The 8204-nt window shown below is 38.3% G+C and overlaps 1 pseudogene; it reads left to right on the forward strand.

Moving 5' to 3' along the window:
* Window positions 1–1519, forward strand: LOC140866675 (7-deoxyloganetin glucosyltransferase-like; annotated as a pseudogene).
* The last annotated feature ends 6685 nt before the right edge of the window (window positions 1520–8204 follow it).

Genomic DNA, 8204 nt, shown 5'->3' on the forward strand with positions numbered 1-8204 from the left:
ATGAAGCCTCATGCCGTAGTCATCCCATATCCTGCACAAGGTCACATAGACCCCATCCAAAAAACAAGCCAAACTTCTAAATTTTCGAGGTTTTTACATCACCTTCGTCCACACCGAATTCAATCACAACCGTCTTGTTCGAGCTAGAGGACCCGAATCTGTCAAGGGTCTCGACGATTTCCAGTTCAGAACGATCCCCGACGGGCTCCCGCCATCGGATAAGGATGCAACGCAAGATATTCTTCAACCGTGCGATTCTCTTTCCAAGAATGGTCTGCCCCCATTCTTGGAGCTCATCAAGACACTAAACGATTCGCCGGATTTCCCGAAAGTCACTTGCATAGTGTCCGATGGGGCTATGAGCTTTACTCTTGATGCCGCGGAGCAGTTCCAGATTCCTGAGGTTGTGTTTTTCACTACTAGTGCTTGTGGATTCATGGGATACTGTAACTACGCTGAACTTATGGCAAGAGGAATATTTCCTCTCAAAGGTACTTTACTGTACTGATGATTACACACACGGTTACACGTTACGTACGTGCAGAATGTACATATATAAAATTAATTCCCACTTCTTGATCATATGTGTATTAATTATATATATGTATGGTGATCATGCAGATGAAAGTTACATAACTAATGGATATCTTGAAACCAAAATAGATTGGGTTCCAGGGATGAAGAACATGAGGTTAAAAGACTTCCCAAGTTTCATTCGAACAATCGACCTCGACAATTATGCGGTTCGTCTAAACATTTTGTATACAAAAGATGCGTTAAGGGCTAAAGCTGTGATAATCAACACTTACTACGAACTAGAAAAGGAAGTGCTACAGGCCCACTCCACTTATTGGAGCGTGTGACTGAAAATACCAAATTGGAATCGATCGCCTCAAGTTTGTGGCGAAAAGAGGATTCATGCTTTAGATGGCTCGACCAGAGGACGCCAAATTCGGTATTGTACGTGAACTTCGGCAGTATCACAGTTCTGTCCGAGCATCAGTTGTTAGAGTTTGCATGGGGTCTAGCTGACAGCAACCATCACTTCTCGTGGATCATTCGGCCCGATTTGGTAAGCGGGGAGAAGTCGTCGATCTTGTTGGAGGAGTACTTGAAAGAAGTGAAAGACAGGAGCATGATGGTGCAGGGGTGGTGCTCGCAAGAGAGAGTGTTGGCGCATCCGTAGGTGGGCGGATTCTTGACTCATTCGAGATGGAACTCGACGGTGGAGAGTATTTCAGAAGGCGTGCCGATGATCTGCTGGCCGTTTTTCGCGGAGCAGCAGACGAATTGTCGGTATGCATGCGCGGAATGGAAGATTGGGATGGAGATCGAGGGGGATGTGACGAGGGCGAATGTCGCGAAGACGGTGAGAGCTTTGATGGAAGGGGAGGAGGGGAAGGATATGAGGGAGAATGCATTGGAGTGGAAGGATATGGCTCATTCGGCAGCTAAGTGTGGTGGCTCTTCATTCAACAACTTGGAGTTCTTGATCAATGAAATTCTTCTCAATAATTAATTAATGGATTAAAACATTGATTTCATTTCGACAATGTGCTATGTTATTTCTTACTTATATTAAATAAGATCGTTTCTGTACGTGAATGTAATAAAACAAATTAATTATAAAATAATTAATTTTATGTATTGGCTTGCATATTTATGCAAATATGCAAGCCAACATGCATGACGTACAACATGAGTGTTAGCCTGTTGGCATTGTTCTTTCATGCAAATAAAATAATAATAGTTGACTATATATAGAATATTAAACCGATAATTTTAATTAGAGAAATCTACTTTTCAAAAGAAACAAATTTATATTGTTGATTCACATAGTGTTTGGCTAAACTTATTAAAAATGACATAACTTCCTAGAGCTAAAAACTGTTTTACGAGTTTATAAGCTCTTAGAACTTATTTTAAAAATAAAATGTTAAAGTGTTTGGGTAAACTTGAAAGAGTGGGTGCCCGGTTAGCCAACTTGTGGCTAAGGGCTTTTATGACTCTATGTAAAATAATCTTTTGTTTAATATAATTTACACTTTTATAATGGCATAGACTTTATCTTTCTTCATAATGTTATATTATGATATACTATTGTTGTTTTGATAAAGACCTTGAATATACTATAGTGTATGTAAGATGTGGTAGCACATGGGGATGTCTATCATGAAACACATCTTATAGTCACTGTATATTCTAAACTGTTCCTAGTCAATTGAGCCGTCCGCAAATAAGGATAAGAATCGCTCGAGATTGAGACTAGCATTTGCGATGCCGAGTACCACGTTTCATTGGTATGGAACATAGAAATGTTCAAAGCATGCAAATGGATATTCATATGATGAATGATCGAACTATCCTATTCGGACTTTTCAAGTGGTTATCACTTATCGAGTGGATAAAGTCCGCGGTTTTGGTTGTACACCATTAGTCCTTATTACTTGAAACATCATTGAGACTCTATATGCTAGTACTGTACTTTGACTCGTTTACCGACTCTATTGGGGTCATCAGGTGTCGGGATTGGGTACAGTTACGACACATATAGGAGTCGATGCTTTGTTGTCAAGGATTCACCACATACTTGCGAGTGTGGATATCCTATGCGATCTGAGGAGATATTAGTGTGACGAATCTCTGGCCAGAGTACATGATGTGTTTTAGGTTAATGGGTTTTCCTAGTAATACATGCGATGTCACTATTTGATCTCCAAGATGTAATGCATAGTTATCGAATCTAGAACGACTCTCGATATACCAATGGTTGTTGATTCGATCGGGATATTTGGTTGAAGGGACCGTACTGTATGCTAACTAAAATCTACTGGTTCTTGCAGGCACTATCAGTAATACCTAGGGAATCATGGGGCGATGTTGCTAGGCGCTCTTACCATGATTCGATGGGTAAGTCGGAAATTGTTGTTCCGAGTCACAAGGAGTTGTGAGCCCACGACTAGCTGTATTCCTGAACCATTGAGGGTTACACAAGTAATGGATTACTAAAACCCCGTAGAGATAGTTAAATTTAAAGAGTTAAATTTAATGAAAGAGAAGTTGGACTTCTTAACTAAAGGGAGTGAGATTTTCTGAAATGACATAGGGATGGGCATTTTTGGAAATCACTGAATTCGGATTCAGAAAAATTATCTTGACTCTAAAAGATGCAGAAATGATTTCTGTGCACATTGGTAAAATCAGTTTATCAATCGGAGTCACGATGAATTTTATATTAATTTCTATAACAACGGGCTTGGCTTGTTGGGTTTAAGTTATGGATTGTGGGCTTTAAGGAGTTAGAGTCCTGATACAATTATAACTAGAAATTATCTATAAATAGAGGTGTTGGATTCGAAAATTACACACATTGTATATTGCAATTTTCGAAAATACACTCTAGAATTTTCAAGGGGATTTTCGAAATCCTCTGTCCCTTTTGGAGAAAAATTTGGGTTGTGTTTTTGTGAAAAATTAGAATCTGAATTAACATATCATATCTGTTTATTCTCTACGCAAACTTCTGATTGATTTCTAGTGCAGTCAATCAGAGGGTTTTGTTTTCTATTCGTGGACCAGATTGAAGAAACGTTCGTTCATCAGTTCCGGGGATATACAACAAGAGCAGACTAAATTATGTTGGTGTCCATAATCTCGCTTCGAGATTTCAAGGTAAAATATTTAATAGTGATTATTTGTTTTACTTACACAATTTAATCGTAAAAGTTTTGATACCCAGATATGGAATCGTTCCATATTAATAAAATAAAATTTTTAAACTTCCGCTGCACCGGGTATCAATTCTAATTGATCTGAACACCGTTTTCCAACAGTGGTATCAGAGTCAGGTTGCTCAGATCAAACGATTAAATTAATCGATTGTACAAAATTTTTAAGCCTCGATTTTTGAAACAAAACAAATTTTTTAAAAAATCAAAATTTTGACGGGCAAAACACGGGCAGCGAGCCCCGGTCGGGGCACGGGCTGCCCGGGATTGTCCCGGGCAGCCCGGAAAATTAAAATTTTATTTTTTTAAAAATTTTTGAATTTTTGAAATTCTAGTGTTTGATCCGATCAAAAATTGTTTTTGATTAGATCACGAGGCATTGGATTGAATTGTTCAAGTCCGAAATTTTTAAAATTGATTTTTGGATAAATTTGAATTTTTGGAAAATTTATAAATTTTATCCGTTTATTAGATTTTATAAAATTAATTATTTTGGTACAATTGATGATAAGATATGATCTTATGGATGGATAAGATAAAATATGATTTTATCTTTTAATTATGATGTCATTGCATGTTTATCCAATTATTTTAATTATTGAATTAATTATTGGATAAAAGGATGATCGATTGCCATGACCAATATTTTAGGTGTATGTTAGGTGATTTACATTTGTCTTATTGTTGTTGATGTTTTTATTAATGGGCTTGGTTTATAGCCCAAATATGATTGTCATATGTAATAAAAGTGGGTCTGGTTTATGGCCCGTTCCCAACCCCAAAATGTATCTCATATTTGTCATCGAAATTTATTGTAAATTTATTAAACTTAGTGGGAGATAATGTTTTGAAGAAAAGGTGGGCCCAGCAGACAATGAAGACCAAAGAAATGTAAATTGGAGGCTCAATGTAATAGGATTGCATTGCATACTTGCATATCACCTAGGATTGGACTTAGACTCGTGATTGGCAACCACGGGTTGATTAGTAAATGGGATCGATCATCCTTAAATAATATATGATATTATTGATGTATGCATGTTTAGACTAAATTGTATGAATCCCGCAAGCATACATAAAATTGCATGATGAGACAAATTTTCAAAAATAAAATCCCTCATTTTAAATATGATTTAAAATTGATATCAAGATAAACAAAAGGGAATTTTAAATATTGTTTAAATATTCCTACCTTCCATCAACGATCAATGTATGTGATTCTACCCGCGGATACGGTCCGGCTCATATTATTGGGGGGGCCCGTTCGTCGGAAAGTTGTACATTGGATCGACACATGTTGTAAGTTGGGTGGAACTCTCATGGGATTGGCTCATATTATTGGGGATCCACATGGCGACCGTCCATCACAATTTAATATTGATGGGTCATCTTGACATGTCACAATAAACGGCGTCATATTATTGGGCTCTTATTGGACATGAGGTAAAAACATGGAGGTTGCTTTGGAAGCAATTGGGCTCTACCTTTTGAAAATTATGGTTGGCTGATATTATTCGGGACCATAGTTTGTCAATTGGACTACATGTTCCCAATAAAGAAAATGTTTCTCGTTTTCACTAGAGGGTAGTGAAATCGTCAAAATAGTGGGAGTGTAATTCATAAAATGAAATTCACCATATTTTATGTCTTAGTAAATTAATTAAACAAATCACTGATTATTGTCTGTTTCCTTTTCAGTATTATATTACGATGAATCCACGCAATCCACTATTTTCAATTCTCGAACAAAACAAATTAACTGGCGCAAACTATACGGAATGGTTCCGTAAGTTAAAGATTATTCTTACTTCGGAAAAAGCTTTCTACGTGTTAGAGAAGCCGCCTCCAAAGGAAGCCCCGGCTAATACAAGTCCAAAAGAGTTGGCCAAACTTGATTTATGGTGGGACCATGATATCAAGGCAAAATGCTACATGCTGGCTTCGATGTCTGATGAGCTTCAAAGGAGATTCGAGGATGCCGTGAATGCTGCTGACATTCACAAGAACCTCAAGGAACTCTTTGGAGCTCAGTCAAGGTCAGAGAGGTATTCCACCGTCAGAGAGCTCATGACGAGCCCCATGCGAGATGGGACTTCGGTCCGTGAGCATGGGGTGCGCATGATTGGGCTCATTGAAAAGTTGGTAACACTCGACTTGACTTTGGAGCATGAACTTAGCGCTGACTTGTTGCTTCTATCACTTCCTTCATCGTTTGACGGTTTTGTGATGAACTTCAATATGAACAAGATAGAGGCCACCCTTGAAGAGATGGTCAATATGCTTGTCACATATGAAGCCACACTAAAGAAGGATAAACCGGTACTCTTGGTTGGCTCCTCTTCTAACTCTAAGAAAGGACCAAGTGGAAAGGGTAAGAAATGTTCTGCCCCGCCCAAGAAGATTGTACCAAATAAGAAGGGAAAGGCCAAGGCTTCAATTGGGATAAAAGATGAAAACGTTTGCCATTACTGCAAGAAACCCGGTCATTGGAAATGTAACTGCAAGGAATACCTCGAATAGTTGCGAACTGCAAAGGGTATGTTTTACATTGAAATAAATGTTTCGCTTAATACTTTTTCTTGGGTATTGGATACCGGATGTGGATCTCACATTTGCAATGATTTGCAGGTGATGACAAGAAGTCGTAAGCTAAGGATGGGTGAGACCCAGCTAAGGCTCGGGAATGGTTCTAGAGTCGAAGCCAAAGCTATAGGAGACATTTATTTAGTTTTGCAGAACGACTTTAAGTTATTTTTGAGAGATGTTTTATATGTTCCGGATTTGGTCAAAAACATTATATCTATTTCTATGCTTGATAGAGATGGTTTTTCTTGCAATTTTGTGAATGAGATTTGCAATATTTACAAGAATGAATGTTTGATTGGAAATGGACAACTTGAAAATGATCTATATAGCTTAAAATTAAAAGACGTTCCAATTAATTATGTTGATAAACCGGTAACAACAATTAAAAGGAAGGACGATAGTCAAAACCCGGTAAACCTTTGGCATGCTAGGCTAGGTCATATTTCCTCAAGGAGGATGAACAAGCTAGTGGGAGAGGGCATGTTTGATATGTCTGATATTAACTCTCTACCTACTTGTGAGTCCTGCCTAAAGGGAAAATGACTAAATCTCCTTTCAAAGGGAAACCTGAGCGTAGTCAAAATCTGTTGGATTTGATCCATACAGATGTTTGCGGTCCATTTAGGATTGGTACTAAATGTGGAAACACCTACTGCATTACCTTTACTGATGATCATTCTAGGTATGAGTATTTATATTTAATGAAATATAAGTCTGAAGCATTTGAAAGGTTCAAAGAATTCAAGGCTGAAGTAGAAAACAAACTAGGTAAAAGTATTAAGGCACTTCGATCGGATCGAGGTGGAGAATACTTAAGTACCGAGTTTTTGGACTATCTAAAAGAGAATGGGATTCTCTCTCATTGGACTCCTCCTATGACACCTCAGCTTAATGGTGTTTCGGAGCGTCGCAATCGAACTTTGTTGGACATGGTTCGATCCATGATGAGCTTCACTGAGCTCCCACCTTTGTTTTGGGACTACGCGCTTGTAACGGCGGTATTGTTGTTAAACAACGTCCACACTAAAGCAGTAAATAAGACACCATACGAGTTATGGAATGGCAAAGCTCCTAAGTATTCGTACTTGAGGATTTGGGGATGTCCTGCTTATGTGAAGCAGACAGTGGGAGATAAGTTGGATAGTCGATCCACCTTATGTTATTTTGTAGGGTATCCAAAGAATTCAATCGGATATTATTTCTATCATCCTGCTGAAACAAAAGTGTTTGTTTCAAGGAATGCCACCTTCTTGGAGAAGGAGTTCTTATTGGATAAGAAAGGCAAGATGGTGGAACTCGAAGAAATTCGAGAAGAACCCGAGATACAAAATAGCGATCCTACACCTCAAGAATCATCACAAGACACGCCTATTACTAGGAGATCCGAGAGGACTTCTAGGCCTCCTATTAGATATGGTCTTCTTCTTGAAGGGGATCAAAGTGAACCCGTCATTGGATGTGATCCAAGAAACTTCAAGGAAGCAATTTCTGATGCGGATTCGAATTTATGGCTTGAAGCTATGCATGCAATCGGAAATAGACTCGATGCATTCTAACCAAGTTTGGTCTTTAGTAGATCCTCCCGATGGAATTGTTTCAATTGGGTGCAAATGGATCTACAAGAGAAAGCTTGGGCCTGATGAAAAGGTATTGACCTACAAGGCACGATTGGTGGCAAAAGGTTATACTCAAAGATAAAGAGTTGACTATGATGAAACCTTTTCACCAGTCACAATGTTCAAGTCCATAAGAATCCTTATTGCCATAGCAGCATGGTATGACTATGAGATATGACAAATGGATGTAAAGACTGCATTTCTTAATGGAAACATTAAGGAAGAGATCTATATGATGCAACCTGAGGGATATACATCCATGGGAAGCGAGCAT

This window comes from Henckelia pumila, chromosome 4, assembly GCF_033568475.1.
Source record: "Henckelia pumila isolate YLH828 chromosome 4, ASM3356847v2, whole genome shotgun sequence".
In the NCBI taxonomy this organism is placed as follows: domain Eukaryota; kingdom Viridiplantae; phylum Streptophyta; class Magnoliopsida; order Lamiales; family Gesneriaceae; genus Henckelia; species Henckelia pumila.